Below are 23,096 nucleotides of genomic sequence, written 5' to 3'. Positions count from 1 at the left end.
AAGCTTTGTTTCTCACTAGAAATTCCTAATCTTCTCTGGAATGTAGACAAACATGTCCTATATTCTGCACAGTCATTAAAATTACTTTCACGGGTGTGGTTAGTTCTATCCTAAACCCAATGAACCGTGTCTACCTTGGTGCTCGCACAATACCATCATACGGATGTCACCGGAAGAAGCATATCTTTGTCTTTGCGGTTTGATGACAGGAGTTCAGTCTTGCGTAAATCATCAACTTTATCATTGTTATGCTGGAAACGATATGTTATGTAAAGTAATAATGGATTCTAATATTTTAAAGCGATTGAGTTTCTTGAAAATATTCATATGTATATCGACAATTAATCAAACCCACACTGGATATACAGACGGGATGGTTCTTTGGTGTTTCGTCTGTGAGGAGTATACACTAAGAAGCCATTTACAAAAGGGAGAATAAACTTACCTTGTGAATATATCATTGGTAACCACACAGACACTGTGCATATCTCGAAGATGTTTACAAAGGGCCAGAACCAGGACTGTTTTTTCCAGACCCTTCAGGACCACCGATACCAACCGTGTATGTCCTCTGAAAAGAAAGAGATGTACCAAAGCCGTTTTAGTATAGTAGTGGCTGGATAGTTTAAATCTGTCACGTGATGTAGAATAATTGATACTGCGTCAGCCACGCAGCAGAACGGCGATGTACGTAGAGCTTTTGACATTAGAAATCAATATGACTGAACCTCTTTTTTCCTAACCCTGTACATTTTATGTAATATGTATGAAAGAATATGTGTATTATAGTTTTTTACGGTATATAACAGTTCTAGCATTATTATGACAGTGATATTTAGAATATGTACTAACAACTGATACTTTACATCTGTCACCTTATTGGCATATACATTGTATATATCTATATTTGCAAGCATGCTCAAGGACCTATGGTCCAATGCATATATTGATAAACTCTATAATTAATAAACTCTATAATTAATAAACTCTATAATTAATAAACTCTATAATTAATAAACCCTATATAATTGGAGTAAGATTAATCAGTTTATCCTTTTAAACAAATGCTACTTTCCGAAAATGTGCATCTCTATGTAAACATATCGCATAATGTTTACCGCCTTTTAACTTTTCTCTTTTTTACAAGTCGGGGCAATTTAATTTTACAAGTGTGTGTGTGTGTGGGGGGGGGGGGGGGGGGGGGGGATTGTCACATCAATAAAGGTTTGGACTCCACCGCCCCCACCCCCACCCGCCAAAAATCGAAGGTCATACTGGGGTTCAGGTCATTTAATTACCTGTTTCCAGTCAGATCTGAAGACAGATCTGTCGTGTGTTGTGTATTTGCCCGGGTTATCAAGGACTCCATGTGTGTGTCCGTGTTCGTGTGTATGTCCACTCTCTGTGTCCAGGACCGTTTGTTTTGATCGTACCTGCTGAAATACAAACACGATAATATCACTGAATGACTTGGTTAGTATTTGACAGAAAAGTTGGTAAGATAGCTGCTGCGGTTTGTACCAAAGAGCTAAAAAATAAATAGATCGTGTATTTAATACTTCTTTGTTTGTATTAACACTTTTGCGCAATTCGAATGATTTCTTTCTTGTGGATTTGTATGTATCTTGAAATTATACATTGCTTATCAGCATCTACTGTTTAATCCACCATATCTGCAAAAATATTTAATCGCAAATTTTGGCTTTGTTTTAGTTTTTAATCCAGATACAGCGTACACAGTGACACCTACAACATAATTAAGCTTTCCAGGAGAAGTTGTATAAAGAAAGTTTCCTGGAAATGCCAGTACTGGTTGTGGTCTTGACCCCAGTGGGACTCGAACCCACAAGCTCTGGTTTGAACGGACGACACTTTATTAATAGCAGAATGCTTCGAAAACATGCTTGCTGGTATATCTTTAAAGTTTATACTAATACACTAACAAATAAAGCAATAAAATGAAATAGTGGAACTTTTCTTTGTCTAAATATCTGAAATCATCATTTGAAAATACCCTATCAGAATAGCTTTATGACCGTAAATTAAAACAATATCTTTACACCTCCTATTTCATCGTTACAACTGTTAGAGTTCTAGTTTTTTAATTGGGAGAAAACTAAGCAAACCATGGACTAGTTCAAACATTTTGAATGACTATACTAAGTTTTAATTGCGATTAATCATCTATACCACATACATCAACGCCGCCAAGATACACTATTTTTATATGCAGGCCTAAAAGCTGATATGCTACATTTATAGAAACTGTACCCTATTGTACATTAAATGAATAGCCATGTTTTTTCTAGTTACTGTAGCTTGGTGAACGGGCGACTTTAAAGACCCACCACGACATACTGACCTACCAGTCTGCCAGCCAGTCATAATCGCTAGACGATTATTCGTCAGTATACAGTTAAAGTTGAAGTACTTTTTCATTCTAAAACATTTTATGAAAGTCATTATTATAATACTGGTAATAAACAGCTATTCTACAATTATTCAGATGGACAATTTAGGCCCTTCCTGGATAAATGTGTTTTCACAACTTCATCTGCAAACTTATTCAGTCAATCTCTTTTCAGTTTACATGTCACGAGTTTCAAAAATGTAGATGAATAACTATATCTTATACTGTAGAAACAAAATGTGATTGAACTTAAACTAAATACACTGATTTCTGTACATATTGCTACAGTTATTCAATAAGATGTAAAGACTTTACACACATTGTCTTGGCCTAATATATGTCACTAAATTCTTGTCTATCTCATTGTTTATGCAAATCTTGCATAATTACCATCATGGAAATACCCTTCCCCCCCCCCCCCCCCCCCCCCCAAAAAAAAAAAACAGAAAAAAAACAACACTTATTTTGTGGTGCGTCTTTAAACTTAGCAGCTACCACGGCGCTTCGGCCTTCCATACTGGTTAACCGTCACATTTTTTTAATTTTGTTGGGTTTAATGTCGCACCGACACAATTTAGGTCATATGGCGACATTCCAGCTTTGATGGTGGAGGAAGACCCCAGGTGCCCCTCCGTGCATTATTTCATCACGAGCGGGCACCTGGGTAGAACCACCGACCTTCCGTAAGCCAGCTGGATGGCTTCCTCACATGAAGAATTCGACGCCCCGAGTGAGGCTCGAACCCACATCGGTTAACCGTCACAATATATATATATATATATATATATATATATATATATATATATATATATATATATATATATTTATAATGCATAAAACCACATTTTCAATTTTTCACACATTTCAGATGAATAATGGATTCACTAAACTTGTATAAATGTGCAGTTATCTAAATATCCGTGTTCATGCTTATCTCCATTATGTGTTAATATAGTGCATACACACGTGAAAATAAATGTATACAAATTTAAATATTCTTAGACTCACATGTATAAACATAAATGAAAAGTTTGTTAAACCGTGTTAAACTTAAACGTCTTAAATCCAGAAATGTTATTTAGATAAACCAAGGTTATTGATGCGTCTAAAAGAATATTATTGTCCGTAGGTATTGACCTGGCACTTATGAATATTCCGTATGTTTTCGTAAATTAATTTTCGGTGTCCGAACCTATAACTATTTAAAAGTCAATAATATACCATGATGTATCATATCCGTACCTCTAGACAAGCCTGTTAGAGGTTTTCTAGGGGTACGGACCTCCTTTTTCTAGACATTTATGGTTATTTACATCTTGAATTTTGTTGAAAATGAAATAACAAATACGACTTAACCAGGGTTCACTTAAAAATTGGATCTAAATGGTTTACAGGTACCAGCGTTCACCTGATTGTTCACCTCTTTTTTCAAACCCTAAATAACCGAGGCACTCCAAATGAAGGGCGCCAAATGAATACACTGTTCCATGCCAATTAATTAGTTTATTGTAAAACAAACTGCTGATAACAGATTAATGAGAAAATCTAACCCTTAAATAAAATATATTTGAAATTGAACGGAAAAAATTATGAATCGATTCATTTTATTATTTACTAGTAACAAGATATAATGATAATCTGCACGGAACTGACTGTTTAACAAGTTAAAGCATAGCAAAAGTTCCTTCTAGGGCACATCTATATACATTTATAATGATCATCTTGTAAAATTTGGTTTGCAATGTCTGTTTAAAATATTGGTCATCAGTGTGCGGAACCCTAGAATCGGACACAAGGACAAGACTATTCTACCATATTGACATTCCGTATCCCCCGTTTAATCAGGGAGTCAATGGCGCAGTGGTTAGCAGTTTGGACTACGCCAGCGTTCCGCGTTCGATTACAGGACCCAGATCGATTCCCGGTTGCAGCTGATATCTCGACTAGTGTTCAGTACTGGGTGATTTACTTTAATTTGGTACTGTTTCCAGCAGTATCGGTGTAGACTGGATACTAGGGAGGTAAATGACGCCTGTAGTGAGCTCGGCTGGAAATAATGAGGACTTTCGTCAAGAAGAAACTTTACTTACTTTTAAGCGCACCTGGGGGCGTTACATTTTGCACCAAGAGTGCGTTTATTTCTGTTCCAAAATACAAAAAAAAACAAAAACACTAAATTAAAGAAAAAAAACTATGTTGTTTTATACTGCCTAAAAATGTCAAATAGGTATATATCCTTTCGGCTACCATTGCAGACTAATACGTACCATAAAAACGGCGGTCGCTATTACCGCTATCATACACCGACTGACTACCGCAGACGCCTGAAACGTACCATCAAAACGAGGGTCCAGATTACCGACATCGTACAGCGTAGGACTACCGGAATTTTTTAATTTTTCTTTGTATCTGTGGGGAATTTGAATGCTTTTTATTTATTGCAGAATTTAATCTGAAGTGTTAACTTTCATTTATGTTATTAACAAAACGGTATAGAATCAGTTAAACTAATAAGTTAAATCATTCATATGACATACTAAATAATATTACGCAACAAATTACAGGTCTCCATAAAATTTAAAAACAAAACCAAACGTCTCGTGCGCAATAATGTTCTAAAATCATTGTTATCGCAATTTGTTGATAAGAAAATCCTTTTCAGACAATTAAGGGATCATTACTCTCCAAAAATACCCATTAGTTTTGATGGTTGCTCGTCGCGGTAATTACCGAACTCAGTTTTTAAAACTTAATTAATTACTCATTTCTACGCTACGGTATTTAAAGCTATTTTACTACGTCTGCATTATGCGGCTCCGGCATTCTAGAAGTCTGAAAACCACGGGTCTGCCACTGATGCGTTTTGTAGACTTTTCACCAGTTACTTTCACTGTGGCACTACGGTAGTTCTGAACTTTTTTCCATGAAATACAAAATTTCACTGTGGTAATCAGAAATAGTGTACATTTATACACTACGGCAGTAACATGGAACATACATATATACACTGTGGTAATTCTCTACAGAACGCTTCATCGTTTTTACGCCGCAACGGTAATACATATGCACACATCGCTTCTTCCAATTGCATACTAGACGTGTGTAAATTTATCCACTATGGAAGTATTGTACTTTTCAAATTTAAAACTCAAACCTTAGGTAAGAATGCATTTAAATTATCCCAAAGTACACAATGGTAATTTTGACTTTGAGCTCCATGCATTATGCATTATAATGCATGGATACTCTGGAATGCTTTATAAATGGTACAGTATTCAGTATTTCACATGTGCCTTTGTATACTCGTTATATTAATTTATAGTCCGGGTCCGTAATGTAGGAGATACATTCGTGCACTTGTAATCTCTGAATCCTCTCACTGACGGAGGGTCGCAGGTTCGAGCTGTGCTACCGACTAGAATTTTTTTATGTGAGAAAGTAGGCAGTTGCTTACGGACTTTGGCGTCTAGTACTGGTCTTTCCCAGGAACGATGGTTAGTTGAACTGGCTGCCTGATATAACTGGAATAATGTTGAAAATGGCCGTACATTCAAACAAAAACAGACTCTAAAATTATCTGTTTCCAAAACCGTACATGAATGTGCTTTCGGTGAAATGAGATCTTACAATTCTTCATTATATGATTAAACAATTGATACCTTAATTTGGACTTTAAAGAAAAGTATCAACGGAATACAGCTCGCAACTGGGATACTCTCTAATTTAGATATAATGCTATTAATAAATTCAGTTATTTTAAAATCTGTTTGAAAGTCAGTAAGGCATAACAAACTTAGAAAAATACACTTTTAGCTACTATTATAAGTTTTACCACGAAGTGTCATTCGACATTTTTGAGTTTTGTTTTGGCACTTGCATCGTATACACCACAAAGACAGATTATGAATATGAATAAATTTAAATGAACGTTCATAACGTATAGTTGACGCGTTTACATGGTCCGATCCGCTGACATAACTGGTAGGTGACTAAAAGTAAAATGCAACAAAAACATTTTTATAACAGAAAATATAAGATAAAATAATAAAATTAACAGCTTAACTGAATGAAAACACTACAGTACAGGCAATCTCCTATGAACGGGTATGAGTAAGAAGAATCATATATCAAATGCTACACAACCTGAACAACGTATTTTGGAATAAATTTCATGATAGACAGTCTACTTATAGTCCGATCCGGAGAAACGGGTAGGAGACTAAAAGTAAAACATTAAAAGCAAACAAAAACATTTGACAGAAAATAAAAAAAATATATTTAAACGAAAGCAAGTTGTAAAAGCTATAACAGATGAGGATCATTCATTACTTACAAATCATCGCAAAAGGTAACATAGAGCGTATGTAATGTTACACAAAAAGTTCACTGAAAGTCATGAAATAATTATTGTTTTTTGTTGAATTTGTACTGTAGTCCGTTTAAACTGAGTAAGAATGAAACAATTTTGCCAACAACTTACGACAATAACCGTTAATCTATATATACATGTATTTTTTGAATAGCCGTCTAAAGGCAAGGGGGTGGGTCGGGGGGGGGGGGGGGGGGGGGGGGGGGGTTAGGGTAATTAGCATTGTTAATGACGCATAGAAAGATAAAATGTCCAAAATTCACTGTGATAAACATGTCATCGGTAGAACTGTTTAATAAGTTAGTTATGTGTCTATATTTAATATGCCCGGTTGTATGATTATTATTTCTATACCATATTACAATGTATCAAAATTCACAAGAAGCAAAACTTTATGAAACATGTTTTTCTTGAATTTCAAAACTTTAACTCTAAACACCTTTTCCCTTGAGACAGCTCATATTAGAAAAGTATATTGCATGTGAAAATTAATTATCAAAAGATGAATCAATCAAACTTTCTCATTCGTACTAAAAACATGACGTACGTATACACACGACACATAGTAAAAATGTGTACACCATATAATGTTGTCTATAATCTTAGACACTGTCTGTTTCTTTCTCCAGTTTGTGCTTAGTGTCCGCTAGTCGGATAGTCATTTCTTTTTCGTCGATTTCCAAAATAATTTTGTTGGCATTTTACGGGGTGTTTCTATTTTAATATGTACCTTCCTGGGTGATTTTTTGCAACCGTTATGTAGCTAAATTGAAGGAAGGGATTTTTTTATTAAAATGTAGTAATAATGAGCAATAATAAAACGTATCAAATTATAACATTTAGTGATTTGCAATGGTTATATATACTAAAATCGATTTTCTGGAGTTTCCAGTTTTGCTCTTGTTGCCATAAGTTTTACGGACATTTTCGGATTGGAGGTCTGTATGGACTTTTCTTTAGTTAGCCAATCCCAGTTCTGGACGCATGATACGAAAGAAAGCATTCCCTGAAAGTATTATTTAAAAGATCACGGGGATTAACCATGAAAACAGATGACAAATATTTTATGTAAGCAAGACATTTTGATTTTCAACTACAATTATTGCACAACTTCTCTGCAACTGGCTTTTGTACTTAAGGGTGGATTTCTCGAAACATTTTATCCTGTACTAAGAAGATTAACCTGTTAAGAGCAGTCGTATGTATAATGCAATAACAGACTTTTCCTCTTCTGACATGCTTAAATATTTCGAGAAATTTGACCCAGAGCGATAATTTGAGTACATTTTTGGATTTGAGCAACTTGTTGACTCAGACCCAATTTATATACATGGAGTAAAAGAAAGTACGTTCACGTAACATAGCAATGACTCAATAATACCATGAAATCTTTAGAACTACTCATTAGATCAATATAACTTTTGAATAAGAAGAGTATTGTTATACCTGTGTAAATTGTCTTTACACTGCTTACAACCAAATGATGACGTTGGTGTTCGGAGACCACCGGCGGTCTTTAGTTTCTTCGTACTGCAAAACTGACAAGCATTTGTTCGCCCCGACATTGAGATAATTTCATGTGAGTCTGCAAACTCTCGGTCAATGGTATCAACTACCCGCGTTTGTTTGGGTTTCATAATTCCTGAACGGTAACCTTCCATACTCTAGCTACCATGTTTCCATCTTTGATTTGACGTGTCTTATGCTGTCCTTTGTTCATTGTACTAACCGAAACTAGGAATTATAATGTATTACATGTATTACATTATTCCTGCCGAAACATCCTTCTGTCGGACTAATTTCTGTGGTTTCAAATCATATGGCAAGAATTTTCGCCCTTATTAAAAGACCCACAAAGATGGGTTGAGCTGGCAAGGAACGCCTGTGCCAAAGGGATGAGTCTAGAAGCACTATACGGTTCAACCAGATGTTCAACAACCTTCCTCGTTAGTTCTACTTCTTTTTTCCCCCTCTAAATAAACTTTAAACTTCCAAAGATATGCAGAAACTGCATCTGCTAAAACGAATATTTTAAAGCCTCTCTTTAATACATACTATTAACTAAATGTTTATCTATTTATCTTTTTATACTGCATCACTCCTCTTTACGAGTATTACGTGCAGCTGCGCGCCTGTACAGGAATTTTAAAAGTAGAATGGACAGGAGAATAAAAGTATAAAAGTAATACTCGATGTGTATTGCAAGCATGAATACAGTTGATAGTGTTAAAAACCAGAAGGACTTACAGATAAAAGCAGTTTAAAGAAACAGGTCTATCCTGTTAAGCATTGTGTGCAAGTTTGGTTACACCCTGCCTAAACTGGTTCAGGGTTGGGGCTTGCACAAGTTGTACTGGAAGGGAATTCCAAAGCACTATGGTGCCTGGAAAAATGAGTACTTATAGTAATTACAGGGAGTGAGGATCTAGGTATAGGAGTGGGGATGCATATGTCTTGTTAGACGGGATTGGGGAGGGGTAGGGGCTGACATAGGGAGGAAGTGGTACAGCAATCAAACAACTCTGCAAATAATTACCATAGTATAGACGTTTTCAGGAAGAATGAATTTCAATGTAGTACCGCAGTGTAGTTTTACTCGTCCTGTTACTAAGAACTATAGTAGACTTTTGTGAGAAACTTGAATTTTAAGGCAGCGCTATAGTGTAGTTATACATATTAAATGAAATTAAGTGCACTTCCACAGTGCTGAGAAAGTTACCCTGCGAAAGGATTATACTAGTAATCAAAACTTATCCTGTAGGCATTATTCATCCCCCCGATTACCACAGTAGTTTAATGCAGGGCATGCGGAACCAAAGAGAGTGCCGCAGCGTATTAATACATATTCACACAAAATAGCATGTACTGCCGCAGTGATGCAGCGGCCGTTTAAATATGTGACTTTTAATAAATAACATTAACTGTTTGTTTTATCTGCATATAAATACCATAGTAGACTATTGCAGGAAACAAGAAACTATAAGTTGTGCCACAGTGTAGTTATACCAATAACCACACAATGGACATAACTACCATAGTGTAGCAACCGTTTTACATAAAAATAACCGCAGCATAAAAATGTAGTATATTTTTGTTAATTCCTTCTATTTTCAATTGCGAAAATATACAATTTTTACCCAAATACTGCATTATACGCTATGGAAATGAGCACCCCCATTTTTCTGGTACGTATTAGTCGTCTGCGGTAGCCCGTCTGCAAAACAGTAGCGGTAATGGAGAACCCCAAAAATATAGTCTGCATTTGGCGTCTCAGGTAGTGCGTCGGTGTACGATAGCGGTAGTCGAAAGGATATGTAGACAAGCTTACTGTCGCTGAGTAGCTGCTTTTTAATTTTTGACTTTTGCAGCCGCCGCAGTTTGACCGTCACAATATAAAACAAACTGTATACGTCGGATTAGTTCGACTAGTATTTATGCTAACATAACTTATTAAATACAGCAGTAAGAATACACAGGCTATACACATTTGACCCGGTCAAACCAATTCCACATGTTGCGTGAATTTGTTACATATAATTAGAGGGTCGCAGTGGGATTTGTTTTCACATATCGCGGACCACGTATTCGAAGGAAACGACAATATTTATTTTGTTGTTAACATGTAAATTTTCTGATATATGTCTGTCTGTTTGTACACATGTAATGCTCTTCAAGAATGGGGGAAATAAAAGAATCAATTAATCATCCTATGTTATCCGTGGAACGCGTTCAGTCAGAGTCGCCTCAATTAGGAAATAATATGTTTAACGTCAGAGAATATTTCTAAGGTCACGGAGTTTGATTGGTCAGCTCATAATGACAACCGATTTCGGGGTTACTTGCTCAGTCAAGTGTGACTTACCGGCCCTATGTATTCCTTCTCAAGAGAAGGAACAATAAGAACAGATTAGGTGAAAGAAACTGTTCGTAAAAATGTCCCTTGAATCTCGTAATGGCTACCAAAACGTGTGGAAAACATAAATACCCTATGGGTTAATCATTATTTAAAAATAGTTTTGTTTTTTTTGCGACATGTTTTATCTGTTTTGCTTGTTTAATCTTTAATGTTCAAATCCTCGTGATTTATTTGGTTTTCCTCGGTTATTTACGTTGAAAGAAAATGTAATCAGTCGGGTGAACATTGGCATCTGTAAACCATTTAGAGTATAAGGTGAATACTGATAAAGTCTTATTTGTTAATTCATTTTCAACAAAATTTGAAATGTAATACCGACCCTTAATCTCTAGAAAAACAGAGGTCCACATTCCTTTCTTAAACATGTCATTGCATATTGTAGTTATGTTCCTATTTGGTAGACTGTTTATTATTTTTCTTTCTTCTTTTATGATAATGGCCTCGTTCAATACTGATACATTTTGGCCATGTGTGTGTGTGTGTGTGGGGTTGGGGGGGGAAGGGTAAAAATATGAAAGACTATCAGGTTTCCCAAGCTACTCAGTCCACCTAGTAAACGCCCTGACAGTTGGTGATAACAAAGTGCAAAAGCCTAACACCTTACAGCCCTAAGTGTAAGACATGTACATACATAAGCTGTTGTGCAGGAAAAGAGAAATATCAGTAGGATTAAAAACAGGATAAAAAAACAAGTATATATAATATTTATGGTTGGAACATCGATGCAGCCAGTGCTGATTTGAATCCGAAGATTGTTTCAGCATTGACTACAAGAGAATGAGTAGGCTATTTGTAGTAGTCAGCTGTGGTAGAAGGTATCTGTAGAGCTAAGTGATGGTAATGTCTAGATTGTCTAGTAATTGGAGCGAGATATTGTTTCAGATCAACATCAACATGATTATGAACCATTTTATAAAATAAAACCAACCTACTATACTTCTTTCTGGATTGGACGGAATGAACACCCAAGTTTAAGGTGATTAATGTGGTTCCAAGAACCTCATTGTCAACGTGTGCTCAGTTTGTTTAAAAAAACGAAATTATATTGACTGACGGAGGTCAGGGACGGCCTGGAAGGGGTGCTGATCCCCAAGTGTCTGTGTAGTCCTAGTGCCTGCGTACGCTCTGGTACGGTCTACAGGTCAATAGCCTGAACCCGGTACACAGCAAGAGTGATTTCCCTTGACGCGGGCAGCATGAAAGCACAGGAGAAGACAAGTGTACATCACATTTATAAAGGTTTTTGAGTGGTCTGGGGTAAAGTAACGCCTCATTATAGACAAGGGATCCAGCTGTCTAAATGTTACGTTAAAATACCAGCTGATACTCCCTCACACTGCTTATATATAAGCATCTCCCGGGTATGTTGAAATGCCTTTAAATGATTTCCTCTCATGAACTGCTTAATGGATCTTCATCAACTTTGTCTGGAGCATCATGGTATAGTTCACTCCAAAATGTATACGGTTGGGGATACATGAGGTAAAATCAGAAATTCCTTTAAATGACTTATTAGCTCGACTATACGAAGTATAAGGAGAGCTATCCTACTAGACCCTGTGTCGGCGTCTTTCTGCGTCCCCACCTTGGTTAAAGTTTTTTAACACTTTCTCTTTTTTTCCAACTTATCTCTGTAATTACTTGATGGATTTGATTCAAACTTGAAATACTTATTCCTCATCATCATCCACATCATCTGACATAAGGGCCATAACTCTGGCGCTAATATTTTATGAATTATCTGCCCTTTTCACTTAGATTTCCAGGTTAAAGTTTTGATGCACACTCACTCTATCTCTGTTATTACTGAATGGATTTGATTCAAACTTAAAATAGTTGTCAACATCAACACACACATCATATGACACAAGGTGTATAACTCTGGCACCATTTTTTCATGAATTATTCCCCCGTTTTGCTTAGAATTCAATTTCAGTTTTTTTGGTGCACTTCCACTCTACCACTGTTATTATTGAATGGATTTGATTCAAACTTAAAATAGTTGTCAACATCAACACACACATCATATGACACAAGGTGTATAACTCTGGCACCATTTTTTCATGAATTATTCCCCCGTTTTGCTTAGAATTCAATTTCAGTTTTTTTGGTGCACTTCCACTCTACCACTGTTATTATTGAATGGATTTGATTCAAACTTAAAATAGTTGTCAACATCAACACACACATCATATGACACAAGTTGCATAACTCTGGCACCATTTTTTCATGAATTATTCCCCCGTTTTGCTTAGAATTTCAGTTTTTTTGGTGCACTTCCACTCTACCTCTGTTATTATTGAATGGATTTGATTCAGACTTAAAATAGTTGTTAGCATCATCACCCACATCATATGACACAAGGTGTATAACTCTGGCACAATTTTTCATGAATTATTCCCCTTTTTGCTTAGATTTTCAGGTTAAAGTTTTATAAATGCACTTCCACTCTATCTCTGTTATTACTGAATGGATCTGATTCAAACTTAAAACAGTTGTTAACATCATTATCCTTATCATATGACACAAGGTGCATAACTCTGGCACAATTTTTCATGAATTATTCCCCCGTTTTGCTTAGATTTTCAGGTTAAAGTTTTATAAATGCACTTCCACTCTATCTCTGTTATTACTGAATGGATCTGATTCAAACTTAAACAGTTGTTAACATCATTATCCTTATCATATGACACAAGGTGCATGAATTATTCCCCCTTTTTACTTAGAATTTTAGGTTAAAGTTTTGATGCACTTTCTCTCTATTTCTGTTATTACTGAATGGATTTGATTCAAACTTAAAATCGTTGTTCAACATCATCACCGACACCATATGATGCAAGGTGCATAACTCTAGCACCAATGTTTAATGAATTATGCCACTTGAAAGCAAAAAATTCCCAATTCAAAGCAAAAAAATCCAAGAAAAATTGATCCGTTTTACCGAGAAAAACAGCAAATATGTCTTTACTCCCGCAAACTTGATATGTAAAAAGTCGCCCGCTATCTTGAAATTTGAAAAAATACATCGGTATGAAAATAACCGATAATTTAGCGATAAAGTTATAAAAACTTCTCGAGTTTACAATGAATCAATTATAAATGCAATGCCCTAGTTATGTTTTCATAAATAATTTGTCAAAATGTTTTTACAAGGCCGAAATTTGAGTTGAAAGTGCCTGGCCGCAAGCGACACTTTACTCCGAAATTTCGAGTTGAAATTTAGACACACAAACGTTCGTTCAGCTTAAATGATATTATTTATTTTGCATTAAGGGGTTGTATTTGTCTGGCATTGAATTAAGAGAATTAAAAGGAAGAGAATTAAGTTTAAATTACCAAACTTTTCGAGTTATGTTGGAAAAACCACTGACAGCGACGCTCGCGGGCACCTGTTATAACTCAGAATTCGGATAACATCTTTTCGGATACGAACGTTCAAGCATACTTTATCCTGTTATGTGTGATGGCGTTTTAGCATTTAATTTTCATTTTGAAGTTTAATGGTGAAATGTTATGCAATCATCGCCTTCTGTAGCACAGTGAAATATTCTGGTGACTTCTGTCAGCAGATAAAAATTGCTGGGAAAAAATGTTGAAAAATGATTGACTCAACTTCTTCCAGTTTTTTTACAGTCATTAAAACATTCAACTTTATATATTTGTGTAAGATGACTTTCTCTTCGAATTATTATAGTGGAGCTTATGTAACCGGGTTGAATTTATTACATTTATATTTATTAACTTTCGGTTAATACTTAATCATGTTCCTTTCCGATTAATCCCTGCTTGTCGTCGCTCTACTTTTACTTTCGGTTTTGTAGTTATTTTGGGAGTGTGTATAATCCGGCCATCCCCGGCCATCCGGATAGATTTTGACGGAAAATCCGGCCACTCCTATTTATTTCTTCATATAACAATAATTTATACATCATTGTAAAGCTGACGTGATGCAGTTTAAGAATATGTAAAGAAGTTAATAATCCGACCTTAAACGAATTTAAAATATTATTTTGAAATTTAGTTTTCTTTTTTACTGTAATCAAAATAGAATTCAGAAAGTGATAAAATACGGCCATCCCTACATTTTTTCTAATTACGTTATATTTTGCAATGAAATATATGTATTTTGAAAGCTGACATTATGCAGATTACAAATATGTAATGATTTAGAGCATCCGACTGCAAATGACTTGTTAATACCGATTTGAAAATAGCTGATTTTTTCCCGTTGTTACCATCACTTTCCGTAAGTCGGAAAACACGGCCATCCTTGTTATTTTCCTCATAACTTTAAATTTGACAATTATCTATTCATGATTTGAAAGATTAAATTCTGTAGTTTATAAATATGTAAAGATATGATATATCATATCTCTAATGCCTTTGTAATACTCATTTAATTTTTTCACAAATGAGTTGGAATGGCAGTATCAATTTCTCACGGTTATGCATAGCCCTATTTTACAACTGCGATTATCAATATATAACTTTCAAACATATGAACCATCTTATATTTTCTTAAGCAGTTTACCAACATTTTAAGACTTGTCTGCAGGCCCACTGATGTGTGGCAGTGAATATTGTTCATTGTGCGTCAGTTTAATCGCACGACTTTGTTAAACTAAACTGCGGGCTGTAGGCAATTATAATTTAATGTTTCTGATATGTGTACCTTATGGATTCCTTTGATATTATAAATAGCACTGGATAGTTTTCTATGAGAACTGGCAATTTACCAATAGTTGCATGAATTATGCAGTTCCATTATGTTTTATAAATTAAATAAATATTTGAAAAATACATTACTTTTTTAACAAGTACAAGTACAGGTAACATCTGCGGCATAACATGGTGCATAATTCAATTATTTAATCACTAATTAAAAAAAGAAGAACTTATTTTAAATCCGATCATTTCATTATACGTAGCTATTATTATGTGACTGGAACAGTATTATGATGTATCATGATTGGGTGATAATCCAATCAACTAAACACGTGCCGACAGCCGCTCTGATGAACGGTGATTAATAAACACCTAATCAAGGGTGCTAACAAGTTTATAGGATTTGGGTATTTCATATCAGAAAAATTAATCAGTTTAACAAATATTAAGAACGGTTTCTTTGATATATCATTGTCAATGTGTTCTATGCTTAACTTTTTTTAATTGGTCAATCAGAAAAATATGCGTTTTATCAGTTATTAGATTTTCACCACTTATTACAAAATAAATTAATATTTTAAATAAGACACTTACCGAAAAATACTGTGCCACTTCATATATGTAGTCCTTGACCATGAACTCTTGTGTTTTATCTCCCGGATACACAAACACGGAATAAGTCTCTGGCCACAAGTACTCACTCATATACTTGATCTGGCTATGTCCTATCACGAGAGCCATAATAACGTTTATTCAGCACAAGCACAACAGCACAAACACAACAGCACAAACACAACACAATTCTTTATGAACAATTTTTTTCACGCAATTAATATCAAGGAAATTAACACTAGCACAATAGATTATATCCAACAAAATATTCGAAATCACAATTTATGGCAATAAGCAAAGTTATAGAAGATACATGTATGGAATGAGATACAGGAACAGAATTTACAGATTTATATATAAAATATTACCTGATTGTAACAAGTTTTTCTTGTTCACAAACAAAGTTTTTCACGACGATACCTTTTGATCTTTATTAACAACTGCTTCCATTTTAAAGCATGTTGTTTGATATATTGATAGTCAGTATGTTAAAGACAGATAATTATACAGAGATAATTGCCGGTATTTCCAAACATCATGTGATAATACTGTATAAGACACAATTAAAAGAGCTTAGATCTATAACAATTATTGTAATGATACTTTTACAGAACACTGTTATTTAAAATGATGTTCAAACAGTTTAACTGCGAGTAAAATTACGTTAATTATATACGGTGATTATTGTATTACCTTGATTCTTCTTAGTCTTCTATATATTATTTACATTTTATTTTGTTCTACCTATTATTTACAATACTTCTCACTTTGTTTCTCCTATTATAAAGAACTACAGCACTTCAAATTTTCAATAAATGAAAACACTAGAACAGATTGTTTTTTTTAACAGAACAGAACTTTATTTATAATAATATGACTTAAACATAAGACGTTCCTTGCCATCGTAGCTATATACAGCATGCAGTAATAATGCTGGCGAAAAAAACATATATCTTTGAACAAGTATATCTTCTGTTGAAATTAGTCGATTTCCACAAACTTAACACTTTTAGAAACTTCGTAACATACTCTTTCATGTGCCATCAAAATAAATAAGGTTTATAAAGAATTAGAAGTTTATAAAGTATGGCCGTATTTTTGTTTTTTTGTACTGCGGACTAGAGTCAGTTGTAATATTTATAAAAGTTTGACGTCGCACAACTTAATTAATATTTGCAATACTAACATTCAAATGCACATATGTAAAGTAAAGAAGGTATTCTTTCAAATGATGTTACATTTATTGCGATATATATCTTATTTGGAGAAATAAATAGGACGGCCGTAGTTTTCATTCTAAAAAAATGAAAGCGTATGGCTAGAAAATGAGTCGATATTGTATGTAATTCTCCGTACTAACTCAGCATAAAAAATTATTTTAAGTTTTATATCTAGCAAGTACATAACCTAAGCTTTCATTTGATACCAATTTTATTAAATTTGATCAAGAAATAAAGAAATAAATGGGTACTGCAGCATGGCCGGATTTTTCAATAAATTCTTTACTGGATAGAAAGGACGGCCGGATTTTACACTGTGCCGTTATTTTTAGTTCCCGCGCTTTGGTCATGTGATTAGTCATATGGTAGTTTTATACCTGTTGTACGTCATTCTTTTGCTATAACTGACAGAGGTCAGACATGTTTTATAGAGAGTAGTGAAAGGTTCGTGTCTTGAGTTTTCTAAACTCGGCTTGCAGTGTGAGGTGTAGCATTTTATCCTTTTTGTAAAGTAGATACAGGTAATTTGTAATGACTGGAATGCTTTGTTTATGGTCTCGTATTTATAATTTCGGCTTCGAAACATATTTCCATTGTTTTGAAAATGGCGGTCGATTATCTATTCTTCTGTCATTGCACATAACCCAGCATGTATTTAATATGTTACGTTTGTTCGCAGTAACCGGAGCACAGACAGAGAGACGTGGTGTGTGTCATGTATTGTTACAGAAAAGGTTTGATCCCATCAGATCAGTAAGTGTTTAAAATGTCCATTGATGTGTATATTTTTAAACTCATATTGATCAGCTGTTTTTAACCAGGTTTTCAACGAAAACCTGAGTTATTAGATTCGGGTATGTCGTTGGTCGGGCGGGCGGATGGGCGGGCGGCGGCGGCGGCGGCGGCGTCAAACTGGTGTTTCCGGTCAATAACTTTTGTTTCGGTAAAGATATTTGAATAAAACTTGGTATGTATGTAGCTTGTATCAAGACAAAGGCTGGGATTGATTTTTGGGTTTCTGGGGTCAAGGTCAAGGTCACTGTTACTTAAAATAGAAAAAAGGTTTCCGGTCAATAACTTAACTTAGGAATGAACTATCATGATGAAACTTGGTGTATAGAAAACTTGTATAAAGTTGTAGCTTGGGATTGATTTTGGGTTTTCTGGGATCAAGGTCAAGGTCATTGTTACTAAAAATAGGGTTAGGGTTAGGGTTGTGCTTTAAACTGGTGCACTGTGATTCAGTATACTTTTTTATTCTTATGTTGTAGCTTGGGATTGGTTTTGGGGTTTCTGGGATCAAGGTCAAGGTCATTGTTACTAAAAATAGGGTTAGGGTTAGGGTTGTGCTTTAAACTGGTGCACTGTGATTCAGTATACTTTTTTATTCTTATGTTGTAGCTTGGGATTGATTTTGGGGTTTCTGGGATCAAGGTCAAGGTCATTGTTACTAAAAATAGCGTTAGGGTTAGGGTTAGGGTTGTGCTTTAAAGTTAGGGTTAGGGTTAGGGTTAGGGTAAGGGTTGTGCTTTAAAGTGGTGCACTGTGATTCAGTATACTTTTTTATTCTTGTGAAAAGTGTTGAAAACCTGGTTTTGCCACGTTTCTTGTATCTACATGTATATTTTAAGGTTTCAGACCACTACACTGTGCATTTAATATGTTTTACTGTTTTATGAAATATATGTAATACTTGAATGAATAGATTTTAATGTAATTGACTAAGGACAGAATTATTAATAGGTTTGATGAATTACCGTATTTGTTCTAATTAATTACCGTATTTGTTAAGGTATTTGGTAATTGTATTAGGATATGTTTGGTATGTTTATTTTCAGACCTGAAAGGTTTTGGTATCTGTCCATAAGAGGGAATTGTATTTAGAAGAGTGCTGGTATTAACTGTTATCAACTCGTATTAAATACAATAAAGTATAACAGATCGAACAAGTCTTCTTGGATGTGTTTGGCCATAGTATATAGTCACAGATCCCAAGATTACAAATGGAGCCCACAGTGATAAACCAGTGAGGATACCAGTGATACACTATGACAATGGCAGTGACACACAAATACTTCGGGGATATTCTGTGAGTTAAAACATTATTGTCAGTGCTGAGTAAAAAAAAAAAAAGAAAGTGTTTACATACAACACGGTTCTTCAAGAAATCTGTTGAACTCCAGTGAACTTCAACACTAGTGTTTTGAGGGTCTTCATCTTCTAGATTGGTGCTTTTTTATAGAACAACAGTGACAGAGTGACAGTGATTTTACAAGTTCAACTCAATACTATGGTTGTAGATCTACAGTGGTACCTTATGTTTTTACACTTAAATATATGACTTGTGTATTTTATTTTTTGAAACTTACCTTTAGAGGTCATCTACTGAGGACAGTATTTCTTTGGCTGGAGGAGAAGACATTTAGTGTGTGTGTGTGTGTTTCAAGTAAAGACATTCAACAAGTGTTTGTGAATAGTATAGTGGTCACAGTTTACAGTATTTAAAGCCATATATACCAGGTTTGGTGAGTCATTTTATATTGAACACTTTAGTCGCTCGAGCAGAATTGTCTGGAAAATTACAAGTTATCTTGTTTTAGAAGTTATACGGTAAAGTTCTGCCAGAGTGAATTCAGTGTCAGAACCAGAATGATATTGTAAAAGTATGTGAGAAATTTCACTGCACAATTGATTTTTGGTGTTAGTAGGGATTTAATCAGTTGCATGATTCATTAATTCTTCTTTCTATTTCCTGAAAATCTCTTATTTTAACCTCATAACTTATAAAGACCGTTATTTTTAAAGCAAACAAAAAATTATTAAAATAACATATTGACCAGTGACAAAATACATTCCAGTCTTCAAGTAAGGTAGACACATATTTTCATAAATACGGTAGTATAGTTCTGTGATTTTGACAGATTGAAGGTGTCGCTTGGTTCTAGAGTTTTGTTGATTGATTGGTTTTTTGTGGTTTAGTCCTTGAACATCCTTAGGCTTAGCCTATATATATTTAATAGTATATTTAAGGTACTAATTCTTTATTTTAGAAGTAAGAATTTTAGAAATGCATGTATTATTTCAGCAATATTGATACTTTTGTATCGGTCAATATTATTATGCTAGGATAGCTAACAAGATTTTTTACAGCAAAACAAGAACTGGACAGGTAGAAAAGTAAAGACGCAGAAACACAGATTACAACATCCAGATATTACAGTTTACAGATTATAGTCAAGTCACAGCTAACTATTACAGTCAAGTCACCGGTATTTTTCAGGTACACAACAGAAAATTGTTTGACCAGCAGCTTAGCAGACATCATATAGAGAATTTCATCATTGAAATTATTTATGAGGGTGATTGAAATCTATATTTCATTCATCACTGTTAGAAAATATTGTGATTTTTGTCCGTGATTGTAATCATTTTTTGTCTGTCAGGGTGTTTGAAATGAAATATTTCTGACATCATTACAAAATAATTGTGACCTTTGTCCGTTATTGTGATCAAGCTTTGTTTGTACTTGAAAAAGAAGCCTCAAGCTTCATAAAAGGAAATGCACAGAATTGAAATTGTAAGAAGCCTCAAGCTTCATAGAGTGTGTTGAGCTTTGTTCAGTTATAACATAAAGAAGTCTCAAACTTCACAGATAGAAAGCCTCAAGCTTTATACATATTAACGTAAAAAAGTTGAAGAAAAGCCTCAAGCTTGTAAACTTTGTGAAAGTAAAAGAAGTTTAATAGTGAAAGTTGAATTACAGCCTAGGAAAACAATTAAGGCTAGCAGACACTTTGAAACCAAACTGTGAAATAATTAAGGTACCCAGACACCTGAAATTTAAATTTGAAATAGTTAAGGTATATAGACACCTTAAGTAACAAGTGAAAGTATAATTCAGGTACACGGATATCTGAATGATAGTTTTGAATACTTAAGGTATGTGGACACCAATAAAGACACTTGAAATAAATTAAGGTATTTGTACACAAATGACACTTAATTAAGCTTATGGAAGTGAAAAAATTCAGCAAATTGAAAAGAAATACAGACTGTAGTTAGTTGAATTGTGAATTGCAACATACAGAGTGAAATATAAGCAAACTGCTGAAAGTGAACCAAGAGAATTGTCAACTTGAAATAGTGTAAAGTAATTGAATTTGAAAGTGAAATTTTGTCGACAAGTTGAATTTGAAAGTGAATTTTTGTAGAAAAGTTGAAAGTGAAAGTTAAGTTTACGTCAACGTAGTTGAATACGGATTGAATTGGATTTGAAAGAAATACATAAAGAGATTAGAAGTAATTTGTGAATCAGGAAGAAAATTGTGATCAGTGCTAAATAAATAATAATTTTAGCACTGGGAACTGCTTACACAATAAAAAGTTTTGCATAGCAATACAATAATTATTCATTATTGAAATTGTATTGAAATGAGCACATTGAAGATACACACAGGAATTTGTGAAATTGAATGAAACTTGTGATTAGTGCTAATTAGTGAAATATTTAGCACTAAAGACTGCTTACACAAATTGAATCGACATAAAAAAGTGATTGAATTCATATTGAAATAAAAGTGAAGCACATTTGAAATACATTCAGTAAAACATGATGTATTGAAATTTGGAATGGAACAGAATAGAACCGACAAGAATAATTTTGAAAAAATATTCAATTGAAATTGAACTTTAAGAAAAAGTCGACTACGAATTACATAGTCAGAAGAAGTCGAACGCTAGACAGAAAGGTGAATCGCAAACTTAACAGAATTTGAAAGAGAAGTTCGGATAAGAATAAGGGTGGACCCAAAACACTTGAGTTGAACTGAAGTCCTGATAAAAGTATATCTATATACTAAGTAGAGCGAAAGAAGATAAAGACACTTGTGAGTTAATCAGAGTTTAAAACGAGACAGACACAACATAGTTATACAAACTTGTGACGATAATAAGAAGATAGATAGACTTTGTAAATTCAAAGACAGAACACAGGAGAAATAGTGTTTGAATTTACTGTCAGAATAATTGAATTAGTGTTTTCATATACAAGTGAAAGATTTCGGAGGTATCAGAACAAGACAATAAGTTGCTTGCAGCCTTTAAAGCTCTACACAATCCACCAGTAATAGATACACCAGATGATTTAGTGTCTTACATGAAACATTTTCATGAAGAAGATACTGGGACAGGAACTGTCAAAGAGGAGAAAGAAACTACATCTACAGATGATAAAGGAGCAATTTCTAAATTCATCAACTTAAAGAACCAGTTCCCACGTATTTCATTGTTTTACGGAGAAAGTGGAAAAGGAGAAGTCACATATCGACATGGAAATATGAGGTTGAATGTTTAATTGAGGAGAAAAGCTACAATGAAGAATAAATATTACTAGGTATACTACGGTCAGTGAAACGAGAAGCGGCAAATATCTTAAGAAGGTTGGGTCAGAAATCTAATCTTCACGACATTCTATGCAAGTTTCACAGCACCTTTGGCGACATTGAAACAAAAGAATCAATCTTAAAGAAACTGTATGCAAGAACAATCTGAGTCATTCTTAAGCTATTCATCCAGACTTGAAGAACTATTTGCACAAGCATGTGAAATTGATGCTGTAACAGCAGGGCAAGAACAAATTCTGAAAAATGTGCTCTGTCAAGGACTGAAACAGCCGTTAAAACAGATGGCAAATTACAAATTTGAAACTATTACAGACTATGATAGATTTAAAATGGAAGTACGCAAAATGGAGAGTGAATTAAAACCAACAGAGAAGAAAACTGAAGGCCACTCCATGAATCAAAAGCAAGATAAATCTGAATGGAGCGAGGTTAAAGAATTATTACTGAAAATGGGAAAAAGTTAGAATTAGAAAAATTATGATTGCCGTTACGTTCTGTAAAA

General features: G+C 34.4%; 1 protein-coding gene and 1 pseudogene across 3 annotated transcripts in view; one reads left to right on the top strand and one right to left on the bottom strand.

Moving 5' to 3' along the window:
• LOC123527475 (uncharacterized) overlaps nt 1-23,096 on the bottom strand; it is a 577,437-nt gene that overhangs the window by 437,120 nt on the left and 117,221 nt on the right. The window lies entirely within an intron of this gene.
• The window catches only part of LOC123526844 (tRNA pseudouridine(38/39) synthase-like), a 41,586-nt pseudogene continuing 30,377 nt past the window's right edge, over nt 11,888-23,096 (top strand).

The sequence above is a fragment of the Mercenaria mercenaria genome, chromosome 14 (genome assembly GCF_021730395.1).
Source record: "Mercenaria mercenaria strain notata chromosome 14, MADL_Memer_1, whole genome shotgun sequence".
NCBI classification, from domain to species: domain Eukaryota; kingdom Metazoa; phylum Mollusca; class Bivalvia; order Venerida; family Veneridae; genus Mercenaria; species Mercenaria mercenaria.
Note: the sequence above shows the minus strand (reverse complement) of the source record. Positions and strands in the feature narration are given on the sequence as shown.